This window comes from Acipenser ruthenus, chromosome 3 (assembly GCF_902713425.1).
Source record: "Acipenser ruthenus chromosome 3, fAciRut3.2 maternal haplotype, whole genome shotgun sequence".
Lineage (NCBI taxonomy): Eukaryota > Metazoa > Chordata > Actinopteri > Acipenseriformes > Acipenseridae > Acipenser > Acipenser ruthenus.
Genome location: NC_081191.1, coordinates 13,359,704 through 13,377,718, shown reverse-complemented (window position 1 = coordinate 13,377,718; position 18,015 = coordinate 13,359,704). Strand labels below are relative to the sequence as shown.

At 37.8% G+C, this 18,015-nt stretch overlaps 1 long non-coding RNA gene across 1 annotated transcript; it reads right to left on the bottom strand.

Moving 5' to 3' along the window:
* Window positions 1-4,931: 4,931 nt before the first annotated feature.
* On the bottom strand, window positions 4,932-9,842 carry LOC131709977 (uncharacterized). The gene is made up of 2 exons (XR_009311845.1): window positions 9,690-9,842; window positions 4,932-8,177 (listed from the first exon to the last, which is right to left on the bottom strand). It is a non-coding gene; the product is annotated as an uncharacterized LOC131709977 (long non-coding RNA).
* Window positions 9,843-18,015: the final 8,173 nt, after the last annotated feature.

The window sequence follows — 18,015 nt, the reverse complement described above, 5'->3', positions numbered from 1 at the left end:
ATCAAAGTGTCATAGTCCAGTAGATGGGGGCACATTTACTCAGAATTGTCTGTCATCTCTCATGCATACATTCTACAGTCAACAAAGGCTGCGCAATTGTGGTACAAAATCATGTTTTTTTTTTCAATAATGCACGGTAGGAGGTAATTGGCAAGGTATTGTAAAGAATGCAGTAATCGCATAGAGTGCTGGAAACTAATGCATTATAACCACATAATGTATTATAACCACACTCATACCAAGACTGGAAATTGAATACATACAATTATCTGTAGATTTATATGTAGGGCTACATCAATCATTTTAGAAGTGGTGCACCTTTTCTACATCTATCCTAGCTCCCCTGCTATCTCAGCACTCTCTTCTACAAGTCAACCGGAGCTGCACACAGTAGCCTTTACAGAATATGAAAGACACTATTTTGCAACTCCTTGAAGACAAAATTATAAAATCATATTTTTTAAATACTGTACTGTAGCAAGTAATAGACAGGCAAGTAATGCAATTATCAAATACAATGCTGGAAACAAATGTATTTTTCAGATATAGACGCACAATTTCATAAAAATGACTATTGGCTACAAAAAAAAAAAAGATATATAGGCTAAATTAATAACTTTAGAAGCGACATCTACTCCACCTCTCCCGTAACTCTCAACAATCTATTCTGCCAGAAAGCAGGAGTTGTGATTGTTGGTATATGAAAAATTGATATTTTTTGCAACCATCGAACCATGGAAAGGGGTGCAAATGTATCCTAGAATTTACCATGTGCACTTTGAAGAAGCATTACTCCATTACTCCCATCAGACAAGGATGTGCTTGACATCTATATTTAATCAATGAACATGTAAGGATATCCCAGGATGTTCAAAGAGTTATGAGATGTTTTCATTTTGAGTACGCTGGGGTGCATTTGAACCCCTTTGCTGCTGATGAAGGGTATTTCTTCCAAACTGCTTTTGAAAAATAACAGATGGGGATCCATCCTTTTGGTATAAAATGTATCAAAAGAGTACTTTACTTGAAACCTCCTGTGAAGTCCTAAAATGCAGCTTAAAAATTACACAAGAATAATATACAGCTCTGGCCCAATTTTTGCATTTTGCATTTTTCAATTTCTGTCAGTTTTTTGTTAAGTATGTGGAAAACTACGAAGCAGTATGTAATTCAATATGTTTACGTAATATTATTCAGCAGGTTTCAATAGACTTTTTGAAGCAAAATTAGTTAATTTTACAGGTTGATGCAAAATCGTTTGCTATAGCTGTAGATCTTCCTTTTTTGCTCATGAGATCTTGGACCCTATTTAGCGCAAAATGACAGTGTTAGCGAACCGCCGCGACAGCGCACAAAAACGTGATTTAGAAGTCGGGTCTCATGCGTGGGCTAATGCACATCAAATTATTATTATTATTATTATTTATTTCTTAGCAGACGCCCTTATCCAGGGCGACTTACAATCAAATAGCGAATCATGCGCCCAGCCAGTCAAAGCACAGTGAAGGGAGTAAGGTTACAACCAATAAGGATTCAACATTCCCTTTAAGAGCATCTGCGCATCTGTGCATCTGCGATAGCGAACGGAAGACATTTTGAAACAAAAAAAAGGAGACAACAACGCAAAACGATTAAAAATGTCCAGCAGCCCAAGTGAGGAGGATGACCAAGCACCTCAAGCAAGGCTACGATTTTTTTTTTTAGCAGCCTGAAGGAGGAAAGTGAATACTTATACAAAATAAAAATAAAAAATCTATAAGGCTTTGTCTGACCTGCCTGATACTTGCAGCATCTGCAACCTCCACCACTGGGGCTTCAAGTTCAGCCTCTGCTTCCCTCAAACCCTGTAATCTTTCCTCTGTAAATTCAACATCACATCCATTATGGAGAGCTATGCTATGTAAAACACAACAAGCCACGATGATATTGCTAACCTTCTGAGGAGTATACTGTAGTGTTCTCCCAGAGACATCCAAACATCGGAATCGCATTTTGAGGATTCCAAATGTTCGGTCAATTACAGTACGAGCACATTTAAAGGTACGGTTATACCTCTGTTTGACAGGGGTCGTGGGGTTGAATAGCGGTTTCAGTAGCCACTGCTTCAGTGGATACCTGTTGTCCCCTATCAACAAGCCTCTCAGACCGTCATCACGCTGAAACGCAGCTGCCACCTGCGAATTAGCGAGGATAAACAAGTCGAGAGAGGAGCCAGGATAGTTTGCATACACATTTGTGATGTAGTTGTTGGCATCACACACTACTTAGCTGCACGTTGGTCCCCTTACTATTCTGTGTTGGTGCGCGTAGCTGCACATGTGTGGAATCAATGGCTCCCAGGACACCAGGAAACTCATATCTCCCAAGAAAACATTGCTGCTTTGTATTTTGTTGCAGCTCGTGAGAGACAGGGAAATGGATCAATTCTCCTGCCCGCCTTACTAAAGCTAAAATTACATCTCACACCACGTGATACAGCCGGCTGGCTCATGCCTGCAGTATAACCCGCAGAGGAACGAGTCAGTGGCATAAAATGTTAGTGTAGCGGGTACCCTTATGCTACAGGCAAACAGTGTGCTCTACGCATGTCTCCTTCCAGGTCAGCCTGGAGCAGTTGGCAGATGTCAGAACACTAACACTGTTGATGGTTTGCTAATTCACTACATTTGTATGTAAATGAGGACACGCCCCTAAAGTTCAGCCCATGTCCAGTGCTAGCTGACTTGCCGGGGCATTAAAACACGGTTGCTAAATCACATAGGTGGGCAAAGTCTGTTTGCCCACATGTGCGTCTGATTTTGGTGCGCTAACTGTCTGCAAAAGTGTTTTGTGATTGCCTTAGGGGTTTGCGAATGTTGCTAAATAGGGCCCTTGTGTTCCTTAGCAGAAAAACAGGATACAGGATTCAAGCGTAACTGCTATCACCTAAGAGCAGTGTTCAGGTTCCACACAGTACTCTATGTTATTTTACTCATTTTGTGTTCTACCACCCATCAATGCAGACCTTCCTTTCACACCGATGCCACAAGAATTGAGAGGAGATCATAATTACCCCATAAAATGCATTGCTTTCCCAAATAAATGCAGTCCTACAGTTCCTTAAATACTGTAAAAGTCCCTATACATTTGAGCAGTGCATGTGTAAAGCCATCGAATGAAAAGAAGGATGAACTAACTGAACTCCTCGGTTCCTATGGTGACAAAAAATATATATAAAAGATAAACCCTACAAATACATTCTTTGAAGCAGGGAATGTTAATGCATAAATGAGATACTAAAATAAATACAATACATCTTGTATAGTTACAGCATGTAACTGGACTGGCTATAAAAAGCAAATCAGAATTGTAATTTCTTTCAACAATTCCGTATATAAAACATGGAAATCATGTATGTAAAATGTAACAAAGTACATAGTGTAACAAACACAGTCTAGAACTGATAGTGTGCATGGCTTTGAAGAATCAATGCTTATCTTGAATTATCATCTTATGTAGTAAAAAAAAGAGAAAAGAAGTAGCTAAATATTGTAAATATGTAATGCTTGGTTCTAATTGTTGTTGCAAAACAAATGTTTTGCATCTGCAAATTTCACTGTATTTGTTATCAGTGTGACACACAGGCTGTTGCAGTTTGAAAGCTCATTATGGTGCTCAGAAGTGATGGAAGATTATTTTTTTCCCTCATTCATTGTGTAGTCAAAATAATGTATCCTTTAGTCAAAAAAGCTTTCGTTTACCAAAGCTGTAACTGTTATTAAACAGAGATGAATGCAATGTCTGTTGGCCATTTTAATGTAACAGCTTTCTCATTTACAGTACCAAGTTGTGGAGGGTTGTCCTGAATAACAGAACTATATATATATATATATATATATATATATAGCAGTCCAAAACCACAGAGAGACATATTGTGAACATGTTATTTTTGACCATGTTATTATATATATATATTAAATAGACAAACAGCTGTTTCCTATATTTTAACTGACAAGATTAAAGTGAAAAGTGATTGTCCAAGTCTCACACTGAAGGCAAATATAAGTACGAGTTTATGAAGGTTATATCAGCAACTGTTTTTTTTTCCTCGTATTTTTTTCTTGTTCTTCTATAAAAAAGTGCATTTGTGGGGTTCCAGAGTGGCGCATCCGATAAAGGCACTCCGCCTGGAGTGCAGGATGCATCCTATATCTTGGAGATCGCCGGTTCGAATCCAAGCTATGCCACTGCCTACCGTAAATGGGAGTTCCCAGGGGGCGGCGCACAATTCGACAAGTGCTGCCTGGGCAGGGTAGGTTTTAGGTTGGCTGGGGAGTCCTTGACTCACCGCACACCAACAACCCCTGTGGGTGGCCGGGCGCCTGCAGGCCGGCCTGTACGCAATTTAGTGGTCCTCCAACGCTGTACGTTCTGGATATGGCTCCACAGCGGGCTTGCAGAGTGGGAAAAAAGCGGATGGCTGACGGCACTCGTTTCGAAGGATGCGTGTGCACATCCTCGTCTCTCCCGAGTTAGTTCAGGGGTTGCAGCAGTGAGCGGTGAGTTAAAAAACAAAAACCCTGTATTTGAATTCTTGTTGGTATGAACTTTGGAGTTCCTGCCATTCTTATCAAAATCTTTGTTAAATAAACATTAAAGCGCTGCCACTGTCTGGTAACTTTCTGAATGTAAATCAGTGCCTGAAATACATAGCACAATCGAGTATCGAGTACACATACCAGTATGATGTCTCTGAGTATGAGCTTGAGCAATGGATCCTCTGCACAGCCCTACAGAACACAAGTAAGCTCTTGAGCAAGAGATCCTCTGCACAGCCCTACAGAACACACAGTAAGCTCTTGAGCAGGGGATCCTCTGCACAGCCCTACAGAACACACAGTAAGGTTTAAACACATGACAACACAAGCATAAAAAAATAAGACAGAAACTAGTTATTTTGGTAAGTGTTTATACTGTGCATAGTTTTCAAAATATGTTTAATGAAGGCTGTACTACAAGGACATTGTCTGCATAATGTAATTATTTATTTCTGGCAAGATGACCAGAAACAGACAGCAGTAATTTCACATTCATTAAAAACAACATCACTCTAAAAGACAATCTCATCATACATTCAAGCTGAGATCAGAAACATTTACACTTCGATAATTCTTGGAACCTACACATTAATATAAATGTAATCAGTCATTATTCTTTGTTTAGCTAATACATTTGGGTTATTTATCTGATGCTCTATCATATCCCCAGATACTCTGGTCCAGGCTATTCCATGCCATAGGGCCGCTGTAGCTAAATACTGACCGGCCAACTCAGGACCTTCTCCAAGGCACTTGTAAATTAGTGCAAGACTAGCTCGTAAACTATACTTGGGTATATTTACCTGTAGCAACAAACCTAGGTTTGCTAATGTCTGACAGGAGACTAATCTGTGCTAAACCAATTGGCACACTGTTGACATCCCTTTGCTGTGGGTGAAGCCTTAGAGGTATTTGCAACACAGCTTAACCTTTTTAAATAAATACACCTGAGTATACTTTTTTTTTTTAGCTGACAGCCTAAAAGACAAAAGAGGGCTTTTTGGAGAAGGAAGATCTTGGCATTTGTGTTCCAAATGTATCATCTATAAAAGTAGATAGATGCACTCTCACTCAAAAGACAAAATCTTACATCAGGAGGAGATGGTTTTATAGTCCTGGAAAAGTCAGAAAGCTTAGAAGATTAATGATTTCTTTTTTCTAAGCTGTCAAGTGCTAAGACAATGTGATGTGATCATTATGCTCATCTTGGTTTTTACTCAGCAGATACAACCCTTTCCGGTTACACCTACTGGCTTTGGTGTTTGTCATAAACAAGTACAGCCTTTTTCTAATTTCATCCCTTAACGTTTCTAATTCTTTTTTTCTTGTGTAGACAAATAATTGACTCTAAATAAATCACTTTCCAGAGACAGAGAAAATGGTGGATGACTCTGTCTGTCTGACTTGTAAATCCTGAAGAGGCATTTGGTGCTTCAGCATAGATTAAATGTAAAACAGAACGTGCATTGTGTGGTTATACATTTATTTGATTGGCTCAAAAATATTTAAAGCAATGCACTGGTTGGATCTCTGAATGCGTTGTGTAATTAATAGCCAAATCATTTTTATAGAAGGAAGCCACTAATCAGACACCTACAAAATAAATACAATGAGATCAGTCTATGTAGAAAGTAAAAGTGATCTTTCCTATAGCCGACCTCTCAATTGTGTAGCCTCATTTAGCTTCCAATGAAAGACCTGAATGGTTGAAAAATCTGCAAGCAGAATACAAAACACTTTGAGATACTTCTTAAACAGGGGCCCTGGGATTTTAATGAGACTTAGAGTCGAACGCACCAATGTGGATTAACCACTAACCCAGATTAAAATTAATTAAAATGTTTTAAATGTTTTAATTTAATCCAAGGTTAAACATTTCTTCGACATAAAAGATTAAATATAATTATATTGAACCACTCATTTTAATCCAGGTTTACATGTCAAAGGTGAATTAAATTAAATTAAATTAAATTTCCTTGGAGGTTGTTTAAACTTGGACATAATGGCAGTATACCGTAACAAAATGTACCTTTTTTGTAAAACAACTGCGCAATCGGTCTCAATTTGGAGAACATGAAATGCTAGTCAGGGCAGATCTCACCTGATGAATATTCAGAAAAAACCCATTGGTCACAAACGAATAAGCTACAAGCACGCATATAATAATAATAATAATAATAATAATAATAATAATAATAATAATAATAATAATAATAACAAAAACAACAACCTGGTTTCACATTATGACGGTGTAGCCTATATTGTATATTTAAGTGAAGGCAAAAAGAAATAGAGAAAAAATTACAAATGTAACAATACAAAACAGTACACGTAAGCCTACATATATAGTATATATTGTAGCATGCACAGGGATCACTGGAGACACACACCAAGGATCTCAAATACAATGCGGTTTTATTAAGCAGCTAACAGCAAGTCAATACTATCCACAAAGTCCCATATACACATAGACAGCCCTTCCCCCACCCCAGAGCACTACTCCGCCTCTCAAGGTGACATTCATATATTGCACAAATAACACAGGAAGGGTTTCAACAATGACAGGGTGATACATTCAACAATATTTGGAACTTCACAATAACTAATAAACACAACAATAATACAGCTTTCCCCTATCATATTTCCCCACTCCCAGCGTCCTCTGCTGCTCATTAACATGTTTGTAGAATGTCGGCTCTGGGCACGGCACTCAATAGCCAACAGGTGGTGACAGTGAGTCAGTGCAGCCCGTTACAGAGCCCCCATCTCAGGGGCGAACGTCCCGTCGGCCGAACACTTAAGGGTAGATGTACTAAGATAGGCCAGTCGCAGCGCAAACATACCGCAATTTGCATTTTGGTTAGGACAATTCGCAAAGTGCACATTTTGTCGTATGTACTAAGAAAAAATATGTTAATGAAGAGAGCCGCAATATACTAATTTAAATATTATTTGCGTCATCTTAGCGAGAGCTCTAGCGAGAGTTGTGCAACATTTTTTCATATAAAATAGCGGCAGTTCAGTTGTGGTTTGCTGCAGCAGAGAGTGCCCAAAGGTTAAGGTCTATATATGCAAGGGTGAAAGAATCAAAATAACATTGTTTTTGTTAAATGTAAACGTCATCTGTACAATGCAATCTGTTCCGTCTTCATTTTACCTATTTTAATACTGTTATATATATATATATACTGTACATTTACAGTGCAACACTGTTGGGTCCTCCTGTGCTGGCGACGCTGCTGGGCATTCCCTTTGGCGCTGGGTCTGGCACCCATTCCCTCGCACGCCTCCGGGGATGGCCGCTCCTCTTCTTCTTTTGCTTCGGGGCAGACAGGTCATCCTCTTCCTCTTGGAAGGGGCAGCATGCCACCTTGTGCTCGAACTCCGTGCAGAGGTAGCACCAAGCCTGGTCCTCAAGGCTACTGAGGTAGGCCTCCAGTCCGCCATTCCCCCTGGGTCTGGAATGGGTCAGGGTTCCAGCAGATCCAGTCGTCCTGGCTCCACTCGATGTCGCCCCATTCGATGCCGACACCATCTCTGCCTCCTCCCCAGAGGTGGCTCGTTGGGCAACCGTCTTCGCCTCCTCTCCTGAATTTTGGACTGCAACATATTACAGATCAACATCCAGATTTGAATGACATTCGAGTGCTTCAGGGGTAGCAGCATGTAGAGACTCTAGATTGCCCTTGAAAGATCTGATTGGGCAGATGTTGAAAATGTGCTGCACAATGAATTGAATGACAAAAGTGTTCTGTAATGATATATTTTAGGATGTGACATCAATGGGTAAGAAAATTACTAGTTTTGTTTCACAACCCAAAACAGTGAAGCACCAAAAAAATAGTGCTTGTCCTTAAGTCGGCCCACCATTGGTATTGTTCAAACCTGAATATTATATTAAAACAGGGCTAGGCTATGGTTGGCAGGCAGCTACCGACACCAGCAATAAGGCATGAAACCCACAAGCACATGAGAACATGAGAAGCACATTATATGGAAGCTACTGTAAATCACAGTCAGTGGAATATGGTAAAAGAAATGCTATCCCTCTTCCTTAAGTATAAGAATCGGTACCTTTTTATTTATAAATGAACCCCTGCATGTACGGGTGTCGATAAGTAACAAACTTTACTGGCTTTAAATTAATGCTCATTCCAAATGTATCGTCTCCAATAAATTAATACTTTCCATAGCTTTTTAATGTCTTTGCCTGAAGCATCGTAATCAAGGACAATAAAATAAATATATTATAATTTGCCACTTTAGGTAGCCTATAAACACTTTTACGCTAAAATAAATATTTTAAAGTTACACAAAGTAAAACAATGCTATTCTTACAGTTAATTGATATTTGGAATTGATGCAGGACAACCTGGTCAGCAAAACTAGAGATCAGGTTAAGGGTTGTAGGAAAGCCACAGGCTGCATGTGTGGCCTTGTTGTCGCGTTTTGATAAATCATTTAAAACATCATCTGAGCAGAGAAATAGTATACAATGTGTAAAATGTATATAATGTAATGTTTTCTTAAGCTTGAACTCTTATTTTTTTGTATACATTTGGTTTTACATTTACACTTGCTAAATAAGGTGTATACAAATGTCCTGCCCTCCTTATACGTGTCTGTGTACAATCTGACAGGCAGCTAAACGCCTTCCCACATCAACGCGCTGGAGACTGATGTCAGTTTTGACTCCGATTTATTGACAGAGAAAGGGTGAAACTGAGAAATAAAAGACAATAATCACTAAGATTGTCTTAATATAACATATGCTTGCTTATATTAATTACACAAAGAAATATAGCCTTGACATAACTACAGCACATTGTAACTAGAATGTAAATAGTACTGCATAGTAACAGCAATATGCATAAAGGAAAACTGCATGTAGTAATATAAATGTAATTACAAAGTTAATTGCTCTATAATGCAACCATGAGCAACTAGCACTGATTTAATTAGAAATATCACAAAGTAAGCATACTAGCATGTATTGTTTAACTGTATCTACAGCAATGCTAACATATTAACACTGTAATAGTTTTCAATCTAAGTCATACTTTCAGAAAATAATTATTGATACTGCAAGTTAAATAGTTAAGGAATACATACCGACGATGCTACCAAAGGCATAAACGTTTAAAGAATTGAGAAGGTAGAAGTACCGAACTGTCCAGACAATGGAAAACGTGTGTAACCTTCAATGAACTTCCAGATTTGTCACGTGACAACTAAGATCACATGATATGACTAGATAGCATATTTAAAATGGTCAGCAGGGGGAGACAAAAACAACAGAAAGGTAAGTATAATAACATGTATAACAGAACAACAAAAAATGACTGATTGCTAATCAGAAATCTAGGATGACCTGCTTAATCCAAGATTTACTAATCCTGGTTTACATTTTTGTCATGCAATGTAACTGTGATTAAAAATAACCCCAGATCAACTAACCCTAGAAAAGCACTAAACTGAGTTTTATTTAATCCACGTTGGTGCATTCGACCCTTAATGTTTCAAACTCAGTTGTGCTTTAATCCAGTTTCACAGTTTGCTGGAAAGCAACACAAGGAAGCCAAGTAATTTGCCGAGGGTTATTCAGCAAATAGTGGCTGATCTGAAAATGGAAATCCCAGATTAGAAGAAAAGCTTGATGTACTGAAAAAAACAACTAAGATGTTCACAACTTTTACTATTTAAGCCATAGTTAAAATCATGAAAGGACCATTTTCAAAGCATAATGTAGTCCTGTTATCTGTTTTGACCAGTGTCCCAAAATACATTTGCTCTCAGAAGTAACATAAAATTCACTGTGGCAGTTGTATGTGTGACATGCTATACAAATGTATTGTGGTTTGTTCCTTTTCTGCTATGTACTGTACAGTGCTGTGCGATACTTTTGTATAAAAAGCACTATATAAATGCAATAAATAAATAAATAAATAAATAAATAAATAAATAGATGTTGCAGTTATGTTAAATAAAAAAGGAAATCGATAGAATCAGTAGTTTATATTTACTTTTTTCAAGGCAAATGTTCAAATGATTTTACAGTATGTCCTATAAAATGAGAAACATACAAAATGACACAAAGTAAATTCAGTCAGGGCAATCTTGTGTTAAATAACTACATTTATTATAATACAAAATCTGACAGATTTCCAAAAACATTGAACCCAAACAATGGTTGAAGAAAAATCCTTTGGAGCATCCCAGTGCCACCTGCTAAAAAACAAACAATAAAATAAGAAATACATGTGACATGTTCACCTTGGTGAACCAAAAATATTCGGCAGAGGAGCACTGTATACTCCCCCCCTCCGGACAAGGCTGGGAGTGAGGTGGTGCTGGTTGGGGAGTGAGGTGGTGCTGGTTGGGGAGGAGGTGATAATTCGAAAGCACGGCAGAACTGCATAATCTGTTGCACAATCTTTAAAGCAGACTAAATTGTTTATTCTTTGAGCTACCGAATGTAATGGCCAAACAACCTTCTACACAACTTAGTTTATTTTTAAAAAATAGTGAAGAATATAACTGTGATGGATTTCTGGAAAAAATATATATTTGGCCTTAATGGTCCAATTGCCTTTTTGGTTTGAAAAAAAATATTCTCATTTTAAGAAATACAAATATGTTAACTAACATGAAATGGAATAAAAAATATTATTATTATTATTCAATACCATTATCCGAGCCCTAGGAAAGCTACTGTATTTTAGATAAGTAAAAAAAAGGTAGTTTCCCCCCAAAAAAATCATGAATTGTTAATCATTGTGTTTTCTCTTCACCTTCTTTAAAAGCTGAATAAGTAATAGCCTATTTCAAATGTAATCTAATTATGTCATGATTGTTTTCCAAATGGGACACGAAGGGTGGAAATATTCAATATTTTTAATCATGTAATGCAGTTTTAAATGGTCATAAAATCAATGCCAATAACATGAATAGCCCATTTTACAATTTTACAGGCTTTGACCTGCATACCTTTCAATTCATTAACCATTAGCAGAAAGCAACTGCAAATAAAACAAAAAAAAGTTTCAAAGAAAGTATAATGACTCAATTACCAAGAAACTGTACAGGAACAGAAGCTTTGCTTCATCTGCAGAACGAAAGCATGGGTGCTCCAGAGCATCAACCTCTCCTTCATTCCAATAAACAATCTGTTCTCCTCATGGAGTCTTGATGTCGCAGGCTTCCATATCTGCGTCACGCTGGCTTTGTGGTCTTTTTCCCTCGAGTAATTTCCCTGAGGGTATTTGCCTCAGGGGAGAAGCAGACTGCAATTTAAGAGTTCCAGTCAAGTCAATGCTAGGCATTGGGAAAGTAAGAACTTATCCTGTGCTGTTTTATTGTAAGAACTACAGAGATGGAAAATGTACCCTTATAATTGTTATTAATTTATCTAGAGTGGTGTGGGGAGGGCAGGGATCACACCAGTGGTTATAATTCAATGTGTTCTGCTGCTCTTACACATGCAAAAATATATTATCTCTGTTAATCCATAAGGTATTCTTGTTTGCATTGCAGCATATCACGTGGCAGTAAACTGCTGGCAGGTATTAGGAATAGGTGGATAAGAAGACTGCTTCTTATACATGCGGATAACCCTGAATAACCTCTTAAACCAGCCAAAACATGGGATGACCAGCTAGAACAGCTTTATCAATTGGGGTACAATTTCCTGAGGCTGTAAACCTTTGAACAATTGCAAGATTTTTTTTTATTTCATCATGAACAAAATTAATCAATTCTTGCTCTAAGATGATGGCGAGTATTGAGATCTAGTTCTTTCCTGGGGGCACTTGGTCTATCCGCCAACATGCTGTAGGTGCTGCTGAACCCTTGAACACTGCAGAAGTGAGATAAAAGGATTGCTCACTTTTGTTGATTCACTTGTCAGTGTTTTTCTTCCAGCAGGACAATTAGTTAAAATGGCGTAATATAATATTTTGTTATATTAGAAGTAAATAATTAAGAATGTTAACTTTGCTCCTGTGTGAGGCATGTTGTTTATTCTCTACTAGCGTCATGTAAAACTATGGAAATCTTGCAAATGAACCTTCATCAACTTACTTGAGGATGAGCCAAGTACTCCAATAAAGCAGAATAGAAACTTCACTGCACAATGTTCTTCTGTGTGTGAAACTGAAGGCTGCATTGTTTTGTTATTGATGTGTTAGTATATGCATTTCACAAACATAATGACTGTAGAGATTTGTATTGGGTAATTTACTGTCACAATCAACAAAATGAATCCTTGGGAGGTTTAGCTAAGAACTCAAAAGTTTCACCACCACTGAATTATAGACGAGTGCATGTCAGTAGAAATTATCCTGCAAACTGCTGTGACATCACACCAATGATCTTTATGTACCTAAATGTGAAAATAAATGTACCAGTAGGAACATGAAGGTTGCAGTGAATCTCAAAATAATATTTATTCTCAAGGAGCTGAAGTGGAGCTTTGCGATCAATGCCAGATACAAAAGATGAGACTTGTCTCTAGTCAGCTTTTTCCAAATCAAGACAATTAATTCCTGGAAGCTACAGAACACACTGTTTTGCTGCACATAGTCTTAAAAACAGTACCTTAGTTCAGTCACCAATGATTAATGCAGAGCCAGAGAAACCATGGCAGCCCAAAATAGTTAAAAAGCATTGACCTTACCCCACCCGGAGACAGATCAAACCACAGGCTATCTTTCTGACCACATAGGGATTTTTACAAGTATTTCAATTCATCCATGTCCTCTTTTTTTTTTTTAATTGATCCTCAAGTCATTAGTGAAATAGGGCAACTCAATGACACTAAAAAAGACTAATGTTGGTGTCCAGTTTCCATCCTATTGAAGCAGTCCTTCATTGAGCAGAAACAGTAGCATTGTTAAATAATGGGTGAATCCCACAAGAGCTGTGAAAAAAAATCAACAGTATAATGAATAACAGGAACAGTCATAAATTAGTATATCAATATAAGTCACAGGGCTAATTGCTATCAATATCCTTTATTTATAGAACTGAATTGCATAGCACATATTATTTTCCCGAATAGCTTCTGCAGTTGAAAACAATTGCATACTCAAACACAAATTAGAATTACACACACATTGTTGTTCTTGAATATTGCAATGTATATTTGTATAGCAAAAAATAAAACATTCCTTAGAAAGTTCTCCATACAGCAACTCCTTTTCATACCATGTGAAACCCCAAAAATACAGTAAAACCAGACTTTCTGCAGAAAAACATTGGGAAATATGTTTGCAATGGAACTAAACAGTGTGAATAAGAGAGAAGAGGCCCTTGGGCAAAAAAAACAAACAAGCTAGGAGCAAAACAGCAAACAACAAAGGTGAGATGCATGGGGAAACTGGGATTCTGAACTCAAACTAAATAGGCCAAAAGGTGTGTGAACAAAAATAAAATACGTTCTAAAACACATTTTGGGGTAGATGTAAGGATACGCGCAAAGTGATTTGCGGGTGCAAAACCCCCATAATGCGTCCGTAAATTGTGCTGAGCAGCCGTAAAGTCTGATTTTAGTGTCCGCTAAAAATGCGTTGTATGTAAAGAATGGTGTTCACCTGACGTTCTGCACCCGCTATCAAATGTGCAGTTTGCCATCATTAATCCAAATATTATAATGTAATGTAAGGATTTTGAATTGCACTTAGGCAATTGCTGACCCACCAAAAATGTTATATTATACAAGGTGCAAATCATTGTAGATGCGAGTAACTAAGAGCTGTATAAAAGCACACACCTGCAGAGACCTGTCATTGGCTTCAGGATGGCTGCTGTGGTGCACTTCCTGATGCGGCGACACTTGGCTGTTGTTGAGGAGAGGCAGGAACACATTTGGAGAAGAAGGGCAAGATGAAGAAGACCCTGCATATTCAATCCCAGAGTCACTTTGATTGGGATGCCGGAGGATGTGGTGCTAAAGCATTATCGTCTCACTCCACAGGTCATCCTAGACCTAATAGCTGAATTGAGGGATGAGCTAGACCCCAGTGTCAATCTAAGGACCGCTATCCCTGCACATGTGAAAGTGCTGTGTTCTCTGCACTACTTCCTTCCAGACCACAGCTGGAATGTCTGGAGGGATAGCCCAATCCACCTTTTCCAGCGTGCTAGGCTAATTTCTGGATGTCATGCTGAAAAGGGCAGGCCAATACAAATAATTTCCTAAGGATACTAGCATAACTGATGTTGGCTGAGGGTTTTCCAAACAACTCTGCTTCATGCTGAGTGACCTCAGCCATAAGGACTCTCAGCTCCTTCTCAGAATACTTTTCTTTTCTTTTCAGTGCACCAAGAGGACGTTGCTGCCTTCCTCTGACATATTTCTTTAAGGTTTGTATTTTCATGCTCCACAAATGCCATACAGCGACTACTGCTCTCGGTACTCCTAACTCTGTCAGCTCTGGGCTGCAACCGATGAGCTAAATGAGACCCTCATTATTATAACTGCAGATCATTATTTGTGCGTGTTGAGTAATTTGCATTGCTCTTAAGCTTACATTGGGCACAGTGCAAATTAATTGCATGGCTGCAATGCAATTTGAATTTCGCATTCACAATTATTCACAGGTTTCTAGTAGGTTACTGGTACAGTATATATAGTATGCCTGCTTGTAATGTATTTATACTGTACAATCTTTAACATGATTTCCAGGCGTTTTGTTAAATGTTATTGTTAGTGTTGATGTTGTAAAATATACTATATTCGATGTATTGTATATGATATATGTGTAAAATAGAACTTATTAAATTTAGGGAGTTGCTTTATATTCCAAATGCATAAAGCAAACTATCTGATATATGCACTGTGTCGAAAATGACAGGCTAAATAAAGGTTGACATGAATGTCTTCCTGTAAATTACAATGCAGATAACATTATGCCAGTTTGTGTTCATTACAGCATGTTTGGAAACTTAGTATTTGGGTCTAAACATTTCTGTTTGTTATTACTCCAACTACTGTAATGTGCCAGATTTTGGTACTAAATAGTGCTCAGTTGTAAATGCATTAGGGATTGTAGTACCACAGATTATATATATATATATATATATATATATATATATATATATATAATGTTATTACAAGATAATATTGCCTTATTTCATGGTAATGATTGCATAGATTTTTTTTGAGCTGTTTAAAAAAAAAAAAAAAAAAGTAACATGTATTTCAAAAGGACCCCACTGAATTTACTAACAATGCAATGTGCCTGTGTCTGTGTCCAGTCAAAGTATATCAATCAAATATCAATGAATATTTATAAAAATGATTGTATTTATATATATATATATATATATATATATATATATATATATATATATATATATATATATATATATATATATATATATATATATATAAAAATGGGTGTTACACTCATAGTCAGGATTCAATTAATCACCGGGAAAAAAAGAAACATTTCGCAATTTGAGCATTTACAAATTATCAAAGAACAAAATTATTTCAGTCTTTGAGCAAATTATTTTGCTCAAATTGCAAAACGTAAAATAACAAACAAGTAAAGAACGACACACAAAAGAAGAGACAGCTTTTTCGGTCTTTGAGTAAAGCAATATAATCAAATTGTGAAATATAGTGGAGAAGTGGTTAGGGCTCTGCACTCTTGACCGGAGGGTTGTGGGTTCAATCCCTGGTAGGGGACACTGCTTCTGTACCCTTGAGCAAGGTACTTTACCTAGATTGCTCCAGTAAAAACCCAACTGTATAAATGGGTAATTGTATGTAAAAATAATGTGTAAAAAATAATGTAATTGTATGTAAAAATAATGTGATATCTTGTAACAATTGTAAGTCGCCCTGGATAAGGGCATCTGCTAAGAAATTAATAATAATAATAATAATAATAATAATAATACAAGCAGCTTTACACTGCAGAAACTGTTTACCAGGATGGGAAGGAACATCAGCTTTTCCAGGGACTGCCACAGTTCTCCGAGGAAAGCAAGAGAGATCTTGAGGCTTCTTTCAGCCTGGAGGAACTGTTTACTGCCCTTGGGAAGGTGCATACTGGGAAGGCTCGTGGTATTGATGAGTTGCCGGTGGAGTTTTTTAAAGCAGCCCGGAGGAGGTAGCAGTGAGGCTGGGGCTGCGCTTAGTGAGAGTGGCTGGGGTGTTCATAGAGCAGCTCCGATCAGCATTGCCAGCACAGGATGAGCAGAGGCTGGACGAGGAGGAGCTGAGTGTCAGTGAAAATGGGCACTCAGACCAGACCAGGAGCGTTTTTGGACCCTGCTAGGCTTGGCAGTTTTTCTTTCTCTGTGGCAGAGAAGAAAAGTCTGTACAGTGCATGTGTGAGGGCAAGAACATAAGTTAGTTTACAAACGAGAGGAGGCCATTCAGCCCATCTTGCTTGTTTGGTTGTTAGTAGCTTATTGATCCCAGAATCTCATCAAGCAGCTTCTTGAATGATCCCAGGGTGTCAGCTTCAGCAACATTACTGGGGAGTTGGTTCCATACCCTCACAATTCTCTGTGTAAAAAAGTGCCTCCTATTTTCTGTTCTGAATGCCCCTTTATCTAATCTCCATTTGTGACCATTGGTCCTTGTTTCTTTTTTCATGTCAAAAAAGTCCCCTGGGTCGACATTGTCTATACCTTTTAGGATTTTGAATGCTTGAATCAGATCACCGCGTAGTCTTCTTTGTTCAAGACTGAATTTTGACATGCCTTTTAAACACGGGATAATTCTGGTTGCTCTTCTTTGCACTCTTTCCAGAGCAGCAATGTCCTTTTTGTAACAAGGTGACCAGAACTGAGCACAGTATATTGTAGGTGAGGTCTTATTAATTAATTATTTTACTAGTTGTTTTCAGATAATGAACAATCTGGAGAAGTTTGAAGTGTTGTGATGTGTAGATAGTGCTCGTTGTGAAGTGAATGTAGAAAATGAGCTAATTCTGTTTTTTAAAAAGTATTATAAATCTGTGATTGTGTGTTTTTATTTTTGTCTTTAGTGTTGATGTGCTGGGGAGGCTTGGGCTGATCCCTGGAGTCAGCAAAATAAAAAAAAATGTTAATGAAGGAGTGTTAAAAGGGTCTCTCTCTCTCCCTCTCTTTCTCTCTCTCTCTCTCTCTCACTTTTAAATAAATCTACTAGGGAAGAACAAATGAGTTGTTAATCTGATTAAATTAAAACATTCTTTCTCAACTCTTTTACTTTATTTCCAAACCTTTCCTTTCAGATAACTCCAATTTTCTCAGATTGCTTCCTGTGCAGGAAATCTGGACTGTCCTGCTGACACAGTGACTGAAGCCACGTATGCATCCTAGCATTTTGCAGTTGCTTGACCCTGACAATATTTGCTTCTTTAAAAGTGCTATTGGATGGCTGCTAATCGGAAACAGAGACAGGAATGGCTATGTGTTCCAGGAAACCTTGAATTTAATC